Source organism: Cynoglossus semilaevis, chromosome 1 (assembly GCF_000523025.1).
Source record: "Cynoglossus semilaevis isolate Cse_v1.0 chromosome 1, Cse_v1.0, whole genome shotgun sequence".
NCBI classification, from domain to species: domain Eukaryota; kingdom Metazoa; phylum Chordata; class Actinopteri; order Pleuronectiformes; family Cynoglossidae; genus Cynoglossus; species Cynoglossus semilaevis.
In genome coordinates this window covers 9210068-9227922 of record NC_024307.1, presented here as the reverse complement: position 1 = coordinate 9227922, position 17855 = coordinate 9210068, and the positions used below count along the sequence as shown (strand labels likewise).

Genomic DNA, 17855 nt, shown 5'->3' with positions numbered 1-17855 from the left:
GTTCTTGACGCCTTTGTGTGATGCACACGCACGCACACGCGCACACACTGATTTAGTTAAAAGGATCATCAGCTGTTTCAGCCTGTGCTGTGAATGGTGTGAAGGTGCGGCGTCGGTCGTGAATACAGATTCGTCCCTGACGGCGTTCCTATAACTCAGAGCGGCGCCGCAGCCTCGGTGTTGCCCTGCCTTCAGATAGAGGTTAGCAGAAAGATTAATGGAAGGAAATCATGGTCAGCTAATTTCATTCCAGACAGAATAAAACCATTATCCTTTTTACTTCACGACGCGGGCGTAGACACTGATTAATTGCCAATGAGGTTGTCAAACAGGAATAATTTCCTGACCACTCCAGAGAACACACTGTAAAAGGAGGTGATAAAATATATTCACTAATTCAATACAACTTTTGTGTCGTGTACAATGTTAAGGAATTGTAAAAAAAAAAAGAAAAGAAAACCCCTACAGTATAATAATGATGATCGGCTGCTCTTAGCATTACTGTCAGTGTGGATAATTAGACTGTCAGAACTTTGGGGACCAGACGATCAGACTGTCTGAAAGTCCATGACTGTGTCTTCATATTCTGACGACTTTGTACCGTAGGAAAATAAAGATGACAAAGAGCAGAACTTACAACAATGGTGTGTTAAATGTAGATGTAAAATGGAAATATTGCCATTTTGCACATGAGAAAATTTAAAGATTTAAATATTGAAAATGAATAAAATATTCAAATGTAGAACAAGGGAAAATTTGTAATTTTGCAAATAAGGAATTTCAATCACAGCAACGAAGCCCACGGGGGAAATGTAGCATATCTTAATATTAAAATATAAAATCTGGGAATTGAAAAATGGAAAAACTGCAGATTAGAATATAGAAATATTTTAAAAAAGAAAAGGAAAAAGGTACTAAAACCTAAAAAATTCATTCTGGACAGTCAATACTGTCTCCCAACCATAAAACTAACAATAAACAAACAACCAGAATAGCTGTGGAGCCGCAGGTTGAACATTCATCTATAATCAAACCAATTAGTTTTGAAGCAGTGAGAAAATAAACTTTAGAAAATTGGAAAATAGCTAACAAACACAAAACATTCACCATCACTGATTAGAGATTTTTTTAAATTAGCAGAAAAAACATGTTGATTGTGTTGCTGCAGCTGTTGATGACTCAGATAAACACCGACTTCTGTACCAGGAGCACATTTACAGATGGTCCTTCATCACAAACCAGTATTACACATTAATGAATATGGAGGGAGGGTAAAAGAGAGAGAGAGAGAGAGAGAGAATACTGAGGGGGGGGGGGGGGGGGAGAGGGGGGGGGGGGGGCACGGAGGTCCTTTTCAAACCAAAACCTCAGACCACACGAGCAGTTTCATCCCCACAGTTCTGAGCCTGATCAGCAGGACCACAGACCCTCACTGACCCCCTGCTGGTCTATATGCATAACATCACTGCTCCTATAGCCAATATATACTGCAGCCCCCTGCAGGCAGAATTATAAACTGTAATTTCAATTTTAGATTTTTGGAGCCGGGGGCATTCAAAATTAACATCTGCTGGACCAAAGATGGATTAAAAATATAATTTTAATTCAAATCTATTTGATTAGTATTTATTTGCCACTTCACCAGCCTCGTCCAGGAAATGGAAGGACCTAAAATCTATTTCTCTTGAAAAAAAACAAAACAATTTTGTTAAAGATTAAATTAAAAAATAGTCTAAGACTCACGTGTTTTAAAGTATTCCTTTAAATATTCCTCACACATGTGTGGACTGATCAACTTTTCAGGCAAATTATATACAGTCACGTCCACTGGTAGGGTGAAGCCCACAGCAGTCGACGTGGGCCGCTACACCAAGCCTACATGTGCTGATGTGTCAGTGTGGAGATGTATGAACTGAGGACGGAGGGGAAATCTCTGTTACCATGTCAACAAGTCATGGACAACATTTCACTCACAGCTGAGTTCACTGCTGCAGCCGTCGACCATCGGAGCGCAGCCAGCACCAGTGCACGTACACTGTACAACCACTCAACAAACACAGTTGATGTATTAAATACACGTGTTGTCACTAACACGACCTGCAGGTGGGAAAACGTTTTAGTTTCACTGAAGCACAGAGAGCTTGAATAACCATCTCAACTCCCAGCATGCATTAGGGGAGACTTCAACGTCAGATCAGACTGACCTGAACGAGGGCTCTGCATTGAAAACTACTCTCTAAGACTGTTTTTCAACCTTGGGGTCGCCACCCGATGTGGGGTCGCCTGGAATTCAAATGAGGTCGCCTGAAATGTCTAGTAATTGATTAAAAAAAAAAGACTGATAGAATTAAAAAAACAACAAATTATTATTTTTGAAATGATATAAAATCCTGCACATGAATAAAATATTGTATTCTTTCACTTTCATGAATAGAAATCGAGTTCAAATAAATGAAAAAAATTATATTTGAGCTGACGCACCTGGATGAAAGCTCTACTCTTTTTTTCTAGAAAACAGTCAGAGAAATCAGGTTTTTATGCACATACTCCAGGAGGATACGGTACTCCATCATTTCCTGTCATCTTCCACTATAAACTTTCATCACCCCGCGCCCTGCCCCCGCTCTCACCCTCTTTCTCTGTTTTCCATACATCCAGTTCTCCGTGTGGGAGGAAGAGTCCTTCACCACAGGCAGGTATTCCGCTCCCTCACACTGTCAGCCTGATCACTTATTCACTGGGAACCAAAGGTGAGCCACTCAGGGAACATTTATACCCGTGACACGGTCTGTCAAAGACACAGAGGAACGGGGAGGTTTGTTCCATCCTTCCTCTCGTCCCGGCAACCATCGCTAATTATTCTCTTTTTTTTCTTCCAGGTAACAGAGTTTGTTTTAAACCACAATTCAGCTCTGATTTCTAAACCTTTGTCTCGAAATTCACACGAAAGGCAACATTTGTCCGTCCTGATGGTGATACACAGACGAGCTCCGGGGTGAAGTATTTTGTAATCGGAGAGTGCAGTACAGCTTTACTGGAAAAATACAAGCAAACAGTCACTGTTATTGCAGGTGGGTTTGTTGTGCCAGATGGAACCGGTTGTGATTCACTGTGGTCACAGAGGTCCAGAACAACGAGTGGAGAAAAAAAAAAGAAAAGAAAACACACACAAAAGTGGTATTAGCCAGTGGAGACAAAAGGCAGAATAATGTGAAACAAAACGTCTGAAAATGTCGGATTATTATGTATGGAATTACTGCAGTACAGTCCAAAAATGAATCCTCTCTCATTAGAGCTATTGTCTTCATATTAAAAAGAAATGTTTCTTTAACCTTGTTTAGGTTTAAGGCTCATACTGAATACACTGCACCACTGTTCTGAACAGGGGGAAATCAATGTTTCCAGAAGGAAATAGAAATAATGCCGTAAGAATAAAAACATCTCATTCTTCAAAGAAAGAACGGCATTGACTCTAAAAAAGGTGAATAAAAAAATCATTAAAAAAAAAAAAATCAATGCGGTTGTGCGAGGCCTGAAGGGAAACACACAAAACACAAATATCTTAATTACATGGCGTAAAATAAAAGATAAAATATTTACCACATGTACTTTTTCACCTTCAAACAAAATCGTTGCTAACACTTCAGTTCTTCCTCAAACTAACTTTTCAAATGACTTCTTTGTGTTTCATTTGTTGTTATTCCCCAGAGGTGAGAGCAGTGGGAAAGACCTGGTTGTTTGTCTGACACCAGTGGCTTTTTAAAGACAGTCAAAAAAAAAGTATTAGTAGTAGAATGGAATTCATTGAGTTCTGGGGGAATAAAAAGTCGCGTTAGAAGAAGAAAGTGTTTTTGTGCCTATTCTGTTGTCAAGTACAGTGCATTGTCAACCTTGACTTTATTGTTGGTTTTAACCGAGAGCTGCTGACTGTAAAAATAACTGAAAAGATATTTTTCCCATTTCTTTTTCTTTCTCCAGCTCTCCATCTCTGAGCCCTTCTGTCCCCTCAGGATGGAGGAGCCGGAGCGAGGAGTGTGACGGAGGCTCTGCAGGTTTAGGCTGAGTTAGGTGAGAGAGAGAGAGAGAGAGAGACAGAGAGAGAGACAGAGACAGATGGGAGTTTTTCCTCCAAGGACAGGAAGTACAGAGGAAGCAGGTCTTATAGCGTGTTAGCTCAGCATCAGCAGCCGAGTTCAACTGCGATGTAAATCTAGACGGCGCCACTTACAGGAGATAGAGGAAAAGACGGGAGATGATGCTCCTTCAGGCACAACGTAGGAGACACAGCTTCATCGCCTGTGTGTGACTGATCCCAGAGGTGGAGTCAACATCAGCAAAGCATGAAAGTGTCGTGTTTTATTTTATTTTTTTAACTTGAATGCAATGAATGTTAAAATCCTGGACTAAAATAAAATACAGATTATTGCCAGGAAATAAGAGTTTAAGGAATTGCTGAAGAGATATTTTTTTAGAGACAGGCATTTATTAAATGTTTTAACATTTTAAGCCTGAGCACAAATAATACAAATAAAATAATTGGCTCACAGCAGCTGGGGTTAGGTTTAGGTTAGATTTTCAGGGTAAAAAACCTGACTGATCTTTATGAATCCCTTAGCAAAGGCATAAGCAAACTAAGGCCCGGGGGCTGGATGTGGCCCGTTCAGCATTTTAATTCAGCACGTTAAACTTTTCCAAATTATAGAAAGGGCTAAAAACATTTTAGCATTTTAGTTTTTATGCATGACTTTCACATGTCATTTATCTTAGTTTAAACAAACGCTCCATCTATCTGCTCAAAAAATTAAGGACGGAGTGCACCGGCCGGGAATCGAACCCAGGTTGCAAGAATGGGAATCTTGCATGATACCCCTACACCAGCGGCGCCACCTACAGAAACCATTGACATGAACACAGCTGTACCATTAACCAGTAAAAGTGGGTCAGATTACTATTAGGAGTTCTATCTGCGTTTTCAAAACGAACACCGTTCTGTTTCATTCTTCTTCCCTTCTCTGAAACACCGACGTCGTCAGACTCCAGACTTCACTGCATGTTGAACAAATCCATCAAATCCTCAGGACTTCACTAGATTCAACGTTCTCCAGCACCTGCTGTGGGTTTTCATCACAGAAAACAAGGATGTGTGTGTGTGTGTGTGTGTGTGTGTGTGTGTGTGATCTGTGGCTGATGTTTCTCAGGGGTTTAAGTCTAAAGGGAGCAACACTTCCTGGTACCGAGTTGTCTTCAGTTTCAGACACTAGGACTGAATGTAAAAGACATTTCCTCATGACTCTCGCTGAATTGTTGTTGTTGTTTTCATCATTAAAAGCTATGGTTCCCAAACAGGAGGGCGATTCCCCTGATGACATGGAGTTATTGTAGGGTGGACGCAGCAGGGCAAATTAATTTAAATTAATTAATTTAATTTTGTCTTTATTTTTTTGCAGTAATGGGGACAGATTTGGAATTTTATTCCCTTTGTCAGTAGGAATAAGGGCAGTTTAAATAGTTTCATTATTTCAAAAAGAATAGTTTAGTAGGTTTTGAAAGTAGTGGCGCTTTGGCCCAGAGGCAATGTCTCTGTCATGGTGTGGAACCCCAGGGTTCACCTCCTGGGCAAGTTCGAATCCCGGTTAGGGCGGTTGGTACCTTCCAGTGGACTCACCACCCACAGGAAGGTTTGGTACGGTGCAATGTGATTTGGGTGGAGACTGCTGCCCCCGCAACCCGGTAACGGATAAGCAGATGAAAATGGATGGATGGATGGTTTTGAAAGTAAAAGCTTTGAATGAAAAGTTCGGAAAACATTTGGAGAACCACAGGAACAGTTTTTCCTGAAGTACTCCAATGAGAAAAAAAACAACTTTAAGTGTGGTACAACTGTTAAAATTATATTAAACTAGACAATACACAAACAAATCATTGGCTAAAACAACCTAAGAGTAAGTCATGTTTAAATCGGTTCTTCAAATGTAGAGATGACTGGCCTGAAAAAATCTACCATGTGGCTCGGGGTTGGACTCAGACTGTGTGTCTGATGAAAAATGATTAAATACGGAGCAGACAGAAATGCCGACTAACTGAATTTATTAAATGTATATCATAAAAGTTCGTCATAATTGAATTAGATGAAACTTCAGTTCGAGGGACCGTCCACAAGAAGCCGTCTCCTGACCTCCAGAAAACACAATCCATTACAGTCGGTGTTAGGAGGCCGTAATGAACTAAATAGAGTCTAAAGTGAGTGAAATCACCCTTGAAATTCCTCCACGAGGGGTGATGATCTTCATCCACTTCTCTCTGAAGAGATTGTCAGCTTTTATCTATCAAAGCATTTATCTGGGAGCGAGGGTGAGGGAGAGAGAAAAAAAAAAAGAAAACAGAAAATTGAAAGAGTATGAGTGAATGTACTCATCAGTACACGCCTCACACCGCTCTGACTCTGGAGGTGCCAGAAGATACTGTTCCTAATATAAACCAACAAACTTCTCCCATGTAAAACACAAAAACAGTTTTCACTCCGTTCTTGATGCCGTACTGTTTCCCCACAGCTTTAAAGCATCGTTCCGTGCCAGCTTTCTGCACAATGCCAAATGAGAATGAAATATTAAAGCAGTGTGAATTTATTCTCCGAGTGTCAGCAGAGAAAACAGTTGGCGACGACGGATAGGACGGAACGGAAACTGCAACTGCTGCTAAGTACAAGTGATGAATAAAGTACTTTTTCACCCCCCCCCCCCCCCCCCTCCCACTCCGACTCCACCACGTGTCTCCAACACAATGTTGTACAAACACATGGAGCTGTTATTCCAACAGCAGCTCGATCTGAAGGTATGTAGGAAGCCGAACGCCAACCCTGAGGTTTGTGCCAGTAGTAGTATTATTAGTTAATTATTGGATATTTTACAGCTATTCTGCATCACTTCACCCAAACTGAAGATCAGAACATCAAGAAGAATGGATCTGAAAGTCAAACTCATTAAAGCCGTTTCTTTTGAAGACGCTGCAGTACAAGTACAGTTACTGCATCGTCGTTTGCGTGAACTCTAGGAACACTAAAGATCATCTGCATACGTGGTATAGTATCCTTCACATCTGCGAGGTTTACAGACATTTACATCATGTCCTTCATCATGGATTGATGGACGGACAGAGGAGCGGATGGATAGGTGGATTGATAAATAGATTGATGGATCGATCGATCAATAAATAAATGGATGGACAAATGAATAATCGATAAATAGATAAATAGATGGATGGATGACAGATGGATGTATGGACGTATGGATGGAGGGATAAATAGATAGATAGATGGCTGGAAGGATGGATGAATTTATGGACGGATGGATGAATCGATAAATAGATGGATGGACAGATGAATGATCGATAAATAGATAGATGAATGAATGACAGATAGATGGATGGATGGATGGACGGATGGATGGATGACAGATGAATGAATGGATGTATGGACGGATGGATGAATCGATAAATAGATAGATGGATGGATGTATGGACGGATGGATGGATAGACAGATAGATATAACAAAAGACTTCATTTCCGTACGTCTTCCTCCTGCAGTTCAGGCCGAGACACTCTTCAGTGCAGTACCTGTCAACTTTACTTCACAATCTCAATCTCAATGATTCTCACCAACAAGGTGAGAATCTTCCAGAATCTTCCAGTACTTGTCTTGTACTTACTTGTCCTTGTCCCTGCCTTTGTCACCCACATGAGGAGGTCGATGGTGCTACAAGCCTCTGAGGGATGTCAATAACACGCCACACTAAAGAGATCTAAAGACTCGATGACCCTGACCTTATATGGCAGCCTGTCAACCCACTGACCCTCGAGACCCGCGGTGTGGTGCGGTGAATACACAAGGCTTCTGGCTTCACTGTGCAAATGCGACCTCAAGCTGTTCAGGTTCTGTGCAGGTGCTGTGAGTGTTTGTCGCTGTAAGCAGATACTAACGGTCCTCCGGGTATTTCCAAACGCTGACTGTTTTACAAATAGCCAATCAGCCCTTGAGGCCCGTTTTTGCAATGACTGGAGAGAGACAGCAGAAGTCATTATCAGTAATTGAACGTTAACAGTTGACTGAGCAGCAATTACAGTACGGCTCTGGGAAAGTATTTGGAGTGGTATATATACAGGCGGGCTGCCAACGGGTATTAGATAACCTCTAATTAGATTGCACCATTATTATGAGCTGTTTATTTAGAGACCACCGCATACTTCTTGGTAGCTAAATTGTCCCGCGTGGCGATTTTCGCCCACCCAGCACTGCAGTTAACAATATTTATTTCATTCCGTTCCATTAACCGCGGAGCCCTTTCTGAAACGTGTGCTGCAGGGACTGTTTGGATGTTTGCTTATTTTCAGCCGTTCCACTTCATCCGAGCAGTGTTATCTTATACGGGGGTNNNNTATAAGCAAACAGTCTCCATCATCACGACATTCAAGCGGAAATTTCTGGAGGCGCTGCATCTGAGAAGCTGGAACCCTCTTGGCCTGAAGGGTTCTTTCAAACTGATCTGATTTGATTTGAGATGCTGAGATGGAAAGACAGGTTACAAAAGCTCCTTTACAGCGAAGGCAGCAAATTAAGTGTCACCGCTCGCAGGGCGACACGCTTCAGTGAAATTACCACCAGCTGTTTTCTTTTTTTTTCTCATTTTTTGTTTAAGTGCTGCACTGATGGACCTGACCTGATGAATATGTATGTTATACATACACTCAACCGTCTCTTCATTAGCTACATCTCACCGTCACTTAAAATCTCCATCGCTCTAAAATATCCTGCAGGCCTTCCTCAGATTTTGGACCAGATTGACGAATTGACGTGTCAGCTGCATATTGACTGCGTCGACCTCCCGTCACATCACCACGGTTACCACATCTCGAGTCATTAAAGATCAAAACAATCCTGTCATTCTTCTTCGACCTCTGGCATCAACATGTTCTACTGATATTTTCTCTTCTGTTTTCCTCTCTCAGCCCAGAGAGTTTGAACTCCGATATTCCACAGCCATATTACTGCATCTACATATAAATAAATGGAGTCTTTAAGTAAAGACATTTGTACTAATGTGTTATTTCATGTGTTTTATTAAAATGCTCCTCTTTGAACTGAACACATCCTACAGTATGCTTTAATCCTGTCTTTGTCCCAGATGTAGAAATACTGTCAAACTGCTGACATTGTTAACAAATGGAAACTACCTGTGAGGGCAGTTAGACGCTCAACTAGAGTAGAAAAAAAATCACAACACTGAGGAGTACATGACTGGTTCTAGAGTATTTGAATGTAAATATAAGGCCCGGGACTCAGTTTAGGGATCGTCATTGTCATTTTGCAAAAAACAAAAAAATTACAACCATCACTTTGGACCCAAAAATAGTTACATGGGGGGCAACTGGACGAAGAATTTTTTTTTTTTTTTTAAGACGTTTCACCTCTCATCCAAAAGGCTTCTTCAGTTCTGACTGACTACTGGGAAATTCTGGTATTTATCCTCAGAGAGGCTGCATACCTGTAACGAGGGTCGTTGCAGAAAGGGGGGGTGGAGGGTGGAGGTGTGGTGAGAGCCAACTGAAGACGCCTCTTTGGATGAGAGGTGAAACGTCTTAAAAAAAAAAAAACCTGCTCGTCCAGTTGCCCTCGATGTAACTATTTTTGGATTAAATGACCTGGATGACTGAGAACCTCCACAGACACCACTGTGGACATGAACCTCTGCTGAACACAAATACAAGGTTCATCTCACAACACACAAGAAAGGAAAACGCACGAGTCAGCGATTGTTTTCCATCCACCGTCTATAGCAGGTCATCAAAAGCTAATTAATTGTAGCGTCAGACTAATTGCGCGGCTCGGTCTACTTGTCTACTTGACTCCAGACTGAGCGAGAGCCGCCGACTACAGCTGCCGGTTCAGCTCCAACACAGACATCACGTCCTGAGGTGTTTTCTGTATCACTGAGCTACAAAGGAGTGTTCGGGGCTGAATGACAAGTCCCTCGGCAGGAGCAGCTCCTTTCACATTTATCACATTAACCATTGTGAATGCTAAAGTCTTGATTAGCGGCAGCAGCAGCTTTACAGTCTCCTTGGCACTTCAAAGAACTACTCCCTTCCACTTATCAGGCTGGCCTTCACAAATCAAAAGGAAATAAATCAACTGCGACCACGCGCGCGCCTCTCTCTTCCCTCCGCCAGCACTAAATCTCATCTGTCATTGTGTTTGTGGGCCTGCAGGATTAGTGGATTAGTGGATAGAACGGACAGCCCAGAGGTGTTCACACATCATCTTTACAATTGCTGTGAAGTATTTCTTTCTGAGGTTTTTCAGGCTGGAGACAGGAGCAGGAATCTGTGTCTGTGAGGATTTAGGCGGGAAAGTTCTCCAACTGAAACCCCTTAAAAAAAAATCTCTTTTGTATTTTGATTCAAAGATGGAACAAACCTCTGATCTGTAGAAATGTTAAATTTGGACTTTAATCAAACAAAAGTTCAAAAAAATTGTTTGTTTTAAGTGTGTGTGTAAGTTTTATCTTTTTAATGATATTAATACACTGCAAACTACTTGGATACAACAAAACAAGGTCAACCTTTTCCTACTATGGTCATTGAACCAGAAGCAGAAAAAGATTCGGTCAAACAGATCGAAATGAGTTAGAAAATATAAAGATTATATCTACATTAGAAGAAAAATAAATAGACTAAACTTTTATCAACTCAAAAACAGTTTCTTTAGATCGTGGCCAAAATACATGGAAAAACAACATACAGTAGAGTCAACTTTACTCAATTAATTTTTTACTTATTGTTTACTTAATTCAGTACTTTTCAAATAGTGGGGCGGGCTCCCCTGGGGGGCACGATCAGGTGAGGGGCTCCCAGAAAATAGTTGAGAACCACTCAAAATGATTAGTGTTAACTACACACACTAATACACTGGAGAGATATTTCCAATACGATGGATAAAAATGAAACAGAAAGTGAGACTTCACTCTGTACCAGCTTCATTTTTAAACCACTCCAGACACAGCGCTGCTCACCAGAGTCCTGTCAATAACTGCAAATATAGAAGCAACAAACATGGAACAGCATCCAACTAAAAAAACACACACTGGTCAAACTGTTAGTGTCACACTCCATCAAAATTCAAGGAGGAAGTGTGAAGATTGAAAACCAACAAGTCCAAGAACTGAAAAAAGACAAACAAAAAACATTAAGAAACAAAACACACTAAAAAATAAAGATAAATTTGATCCTAAAATCCTGACATTGTTTGTCCTTGATGGTAAACTCTCTGCTGTTGTCTGTCAGGCAGAGGTTCCATGTGTGGACTCTGGACTGAACCTGCAGCCACTCAGATCAGTATGGGAAAAGGCAGACGACCACTTCATAGACCATCATGTGGACGTCCTTTGAACACGCGCTAGCAGGGAGCACATCCCAGGATAAGGCTAACCTTTAGAGTCTCCAATTAATCTAATCCCCAATCTGCATTTAAGACGAAGCTGGATTCAAACCGGTGACCTTCCAGTGAGTTAACGACGTTAAGTACTGCCTCAGTACGAGTAATTAGCGCCTGAGAGGAATCAGCAGTCTTCACGTGTCCACACAGGCAGTTCTGACCCAGCACTGAGTGGAAAGATCCCAGTGAGGCACACCTGTACATTTCAAATAAGAAGAGAGAGAAAAGCGAGGGAGCAGCAGAGGTGGGAGGACGAGAACAAATGAATTCCCCCTCAGGGCTGTGCACACACACACACACACACACACACACACATCATGTTCTACCTCTGCACTGGAACATTACATGTCCTGTTGTATTGTTGGACAACAAACACATCAAACATTGGACATTTACGCCTGCCGAATTTGTTTTCTCTCAAAAGAATCTTATCTCTGTGTTTCCTGAAATGAACTTTCTCAGAGACGCGAAATATGACTGGAGGAACAGACTGACATGTTCTCCACAATAACCAAGGATTTTTTTTTATTTTTTATTTTTGGTGAGGTGAGGAGAACAAAAATAAAAAATTAATAGTCTGATCAGGACATGTCGTACCTTGTAAAAAAAATAATCAAGAAAACAAGCCTTGTGGGAATTTGACAGGATACATAATCAATACCAGAGATAAACACGCCTACTTCTAATTCTGACCAATCACACAACAGTTATAAGTATCAACCCCAACCGCTGTCAAAATATGTCATTTAAAGTTAAAAAAAGTTTGCCACATGTGGCCCAGACACAACCTCCGAGTGGCCCAGTGTACCATCATTTTAGGTACAAACTGAAAGAATCCCAATCGACATGTAATCAAAATTCCAACAGTCGAAGAGACCATGAATGAAACACTCACTGTAGCCTAGCAACATGCAACCCAAAACAGACATAAAAAGATGGCTTCTGTAAAGCTGGACTATTCAAACAGTGGGCCACAGACCACATGTGGCCCAGAGACAACCTTCGAGTGGTCCAGTCTACAGTCATTTTAAGCACAAGGAGAGAAACTGAGAAAATCCAAATCAGCGTATGATCAGACGTTCCTATGGTCAAAGAGACCAAGAATGAAACACTCACTGTAGCCTAGCAACATGCAACCCACAATGCATCACTTCTGTGTCGGCAAGTGGGAAGCGGTTTACCTCGTAGCAACCCGTCCTTCTCAGAGCTTTTTTCCTACTGAAAACCACGGTTTAATTGGCAATTTCATTTAATTGATGTTTTGGTTCAAATGTTATTAGCCACAAAAAAAATGTTTGGTCCCGTTTCTCTCGTGGTGATCCAACGTTTTAGTAGCCCTGTTGTAGAGTACACTATTTATTACCTTTCAAATGGCAGCGCCGCCATCGGCGCCGCAGCTTCGGCAAATCACATCAGCCGAGCTGCAGTACATCACACAGACACTTGTCTTAAGCACCCAATTAAGTGAAAGTCAGACGTGTGAGTAATGGACGATCCAGCTTCCTGCACACGTGACCTGCTGGAATAACCTCTCAGATGACGGAGGCAGGTGTGAGAGATAAGTTGCGTAATGGTTCCATTCCCATGCAGATAACATCAGAAGTGTCGTGCTAATGAATCTTCGTCACTTCAGGTTAAGGGGAGCTGCTTTGTATTTATTCATAACGTTCATAATGTCACTGGATAAACGGAATGAAAAAAAAATCCTTGGTTCGTCAGCTACAACTGTTTTTTTTTGTTTTGTTTTTTTTACGGCATCGAGAATTTTAATTATATTTGACTTGAATTATGTGGTTTTCCTTTGAGGCGCTGTGTTATTCTGTCAACATTTTCACAATAAGAATCAGGAATGTTCCCTTTATAATGGCCACAATACTGCAAATGTTACATTCACATGTTAAACCATAAAATAAATTCTTGGGGTTGTGTTTATCAGTTGTGACATGATTTTTTTTTTGGAATTACAATTTCTCTTGGAAGTGATTGAAACATTTCACAATGGAGAAAGCTTTAGCAATTTTTTTAATTTGTCAAATTTATATGTAGAGGGCGGTAGTGTGCACGCAAGGATGCCGAGCTGCCATCTAAACAAAGAACAAAGTTACATGTAACTTAGCCACGTCTCCGCGGAGACTAGCCACGTAAGTTCTGTCATTTTTACATTATTTTAAAGAAATTTGAAACAACTGATTTTCAAATAACGGATTTGTTTTTAGAGTCGTAAGTCTTTCACTCCATGTTACTGTATTGTTCGTGTACTGCTAGCGATTGTTAGCATATAGCCAAAAATACAAGATATCTCCTTTTTTCTTTTACTAAATAATTTGACCCAATTAGAAAAGGAGTGTGGTGGGTTTGGTGAAGTCGTATTCTATACTTTTGAATACTTCGATCATCATCATGCTGAAAGATAAATCCTAAGCTAAGATCGTTAGCGTTAGAACATGAGCCTTACATGGAAATGTACTTTTCTGGTCCAAGCAGCTTATCGTACTATACGTACTGTACACATATATACTGTAGTTCTCATCTGTGTGTGAATGTAATTAAACCCGGCCTGTTGCCACATTTACATACTCCAACATACGTGGGTTTTTTTTTCCTTCACTGTTCTTTGAGGGTTTTTTTTTTCTTGGTGAAGTCGGGGTGAGGGAAGCAGAGTGAATGTATTATTAAAATGGACAGAGTGAAAGGCTACAGACATGACATGAATTATACAAGGAGTTTTTTGAGCTGTAATCTTCCCTCAGTTCTGACTGCTGCTGCTGCTGCTGCTGCCTAAAGGCTCAACATGATGTAGCCTCCTGCAGACGCCCTGTTGTTCTGATGTGAAGCCCAGCGTTGCAGAGAGAGAGAGAGAGCGAGAGTAGGAGAGAGAGAGATGGGGGAGGAATAGAGCACACGCTATTCATCGCTTGTTTACGTTTCTAGAAGTATCCCTCCGTTTCATCACGTCCTACTCTGGACGGTCCACAGGAAAGGGTTAGAGGAAAAACAGATACGAAGGACTGGTACCTGGTTCAGGCTAAATGTTAAGGTTAAATGTTAGCAAAACTAGATTTGACGGTACTCAAAGTACTACATAAGAGTACATCCATCATATGATCCATTTTCTCAGTTTTAGTTTTAATGGATGGATTTCATCAAATCAAACTCAAATCAAACTCCATCAAATAATGACCTGATGGTGGCGCTGTGGTGACCAACTAGGAAACTGCTCTTTCAGAGTGACACAGAACGCCTGTTAATGATGCCACATAAAACATTAAAGTTTGTCTGGACAGATACATCCTAAAACATCGAGGGTAATTCCTAATCTTTGGTCAGTGTTCCTGATCTTTACTTCAGTACTCCACGAGTTTACTACATCACCACAAATACTTTATCAAGTATTTCCTTTCAGCTCGATCTCAGATGATACAACCTGGCCGAAGAAAGTCAGGTTACACAAGAAAAGAAAGAGTATTGTAGAGGAGCCCCTGCAGGCCAGTGGTGGTATTGCTCCCAGAACTGCACCTTAAGGTGAATTTTTAAAATCTACGTTCGCACCCACTTCCTACGTACGATCTACTGTACGGTCTGTTCTGATGGGATTTTTGGTACTACTACAATCAGTTATTACCCACTAAAAAATATTTCTCTTTTAAATAAGATTCCGTTAATTAAAAGACACTTATCTANACAGCCCGTCTGGGCCAATCACATTATCACGGTCCCATAAAAACCATCAACATTGGCGACAGGGAACATCGGAATGTGTCTTGTAAAAACGTATCTTTTACTGATATCAGTGAATGAATAATAATAATAATAATAATAATATGAGGTTCTGGGAGACGAGTGAGAACCAGGTGGCTGTCCCAATCTAACACCCCTGACAGGCTGAGGCCCCGCAGGGAGGCAGGGTGAGGAAGAATCTGCCTCATTTCCTCTCTTATATGGAGCAAGATGTCTTGTTGGAGGACGGAGGAAACAAATGACCCCCATAAAGCTGCAGAGATTTCCATACCTTCACACACGTTCGATGTACGACGCAGAGGAGACGAGTCACGTGTGGAACCGAGGCTAAAACGTTCTACCTTATGTGGTGTGATGAATCAGAAACCGCAGATGTGACGCAGTCTGTGTTTCAGGCTGAAAATGAATTATTAGGGCAGGATTCGCTTCATGACGGAGAAAAACATATGAAACCTGTGCTTTGTTGGAGTTGTGGAAAATACTGTCTTATTCTTTTTCTTTTTTTTTAACCAGTTCTGAAGTCTACTTCACAGAAAGCCCACCTCTAGTGGCCACAGCTGGGGTCACATCAGTCCTCAGCCTGTGTTCGGTGGCTACCCCGGTGCCTCTTTATGCCTTTCCTGTTCCTTTTCCGTCCGGTGTTTGAGACCGCCTCGAGGCTAAAGCTGAGAGGTGGACAGCAGTTCCCTGCATCCAACCCAAAAATGACACAAATCCACCTCTACAGTGCAGCTGCAGTGGCAGCGGTGCCTGGGCCAAAGCTCCTGCTGGGAGAATTTCTTCTCACTAAGCCACCGCTCACAAGCTTCGCCTCAGGGACCTGAGGTTCAACAGCCTGATTAAATCCCACAGCGCCCCCCGTGTCAGGATTGTGACTGATTGTGCGGACGCCGGATTTGGTTTGTGAGACCTCAAGACAAAGCTTGAGGTATTTAAGGTGTTAATGGACATCCACTGGGGAGTTCCAGCATCCACGAGGACACAAGCGTACTACCAAATGGAACTCAATCTGGGGGAGACAACCGCGGCAGGAACATCGTCTCGCCGCCGCCCGTCCGCCTGTCCTTATTTGCTTTTATTCCTTTTGACTTATTGGGAACGTTCCAAATAAGTCGCCAGACTTTAGGACTTTTGTCTAAATTCTCCTCATCTTTAATTTATGATCATTCGTTTGAAGTCAAAACAGAGACAGTGTGTGTTATTATTCAGTCAAATCGTGAGCAGGCAGAAGGAAGTATGACTAATGAGAAAACGGATGAAATACTGTGGCCTTCGAACACCCCAGCAGAAAAAAAACCTCTTTGAAAACTCCCTCCCATTCTAGACTCTCCCACTCTCTCTGCTCTTCCCTCCCGCTCTGTCGCTGCTCCATGCCTCAACTTCTGTAGGTGGATTTATTCTTTTTTTCCCACCCTCTGCTCTGTAAGCTTCCACTTAAAAATGCTGAAAGTACATCCGTCCAGGGTACTGTACAAAAAAAAAAAAAAAAAAGTGCACAAAAGGGCAAGACCCTTGTGTAAAACAAATATAAAAGACTTCAGACCAACTTTTTTTGAAGGCAGTTTGGCTGGTCCCTATATTTCAAAGTGTCTTTTACTGGATTTGAAAAATGTATCACATAATACTGGAACTGATGCTGGTGGTGAGTCCGGAGACGATTGTTTAGAAAAGCTGCAGAGGACGATCGGATTCAGGAACGTGGCACAAGATCAGGAACATGTTGTTTGCCTGTTACACACGTATGTGTTTAGCTCACGTTATTTAGACCGTCGTGTAACTGAATAGTCTTTCCAGATGAAATGTTCATCGTTAGTTCCAGACATTAAAACAAAAACAGAAGCTCATTTAAAAACACCAAACAATAGTCAACACCGTCCGGCTGTCACGACACAAACCAATAACAACAGACTAATTCACCACATGCTCAAAATATCATTACAAGCACGGCCTTAATTCAGCACGGCTAAAGTGAAATACAGGGGGCGCCCTTGTCTACATGTAACAGTCGTACGCCACACATTGGATGGTGCTACATTCGCTTTATTTCATGTGTGTATTTTTTTTTGCTAACGTTAAACGCAATCAAAAATCTGACTATTCTGATGTTTTGCTAACGCTAATCGCAATCAAAAATCTGACTATTCTGATGTTCTTGTGTCCTTGATTACAATGTTACCGCACGTAGGTGAGTGACACAGGTACGACAATCGAGTTACGTCGCACGGTAGGAATCGTGAGTCGAGAACCCCCCGTGTATATCTGCGTTAGCTAAAATGTGTTGTGAATTTCGGCCCGGGACAGGTTTGTAAAAGAAGAAGAAAAGCAAGGAAAAATCAATATTTAGAAATAATCATGAAATTAAATCAAATCTAAAGAAACCCCTTCACCCAGGGTCACCTCGATGCCTACGCCCTGCTGTCTTCCAGCAGTCACACCTATCCACCGCGATGCCTCCGCTGTTGTGATCCCCGCAAACGGTCCAATCAGGAGCTTCTCGTGACTTCTCTCTATCGGTGAGAAAAGGATCAGTGAGTTTGGTCTGTTCTCGTCTCCCACCTCTAATGCTGTCAGGTGGCCGTTGATTGTATTTCACCGGGTTTTTTTTTTTTTTAATCTCACAGGGATGAAAGG

The 17855-nt window shown here is 41.6% G+C and overlaps 1 protein-coding gene and 1 non-coding gene across 2 annotated transcripts in view; both read right to left on the bottom strand.

Moving 5' to 3' along the window:
• The window catches only part of htr1d (5-hydroxytryptamine (serotonin) receptor 1D, G protein-coupled), a 79901-nt gene that overhangs the window by 51419 nt on the left and 10627 nt on the right, over positions 1 to 17855 (bottom strand). The gene's annotated exons all lie outside the window — the stretch shown is intronic.
• trnag-ccc (transfer RNA glycine (anticodon CCC)) lies at positions 4814 to 4884 on the bottom strand. The gene has a single exon. It is a non-coding gene; the product is annotated as a tRNA-Gly (tRNA).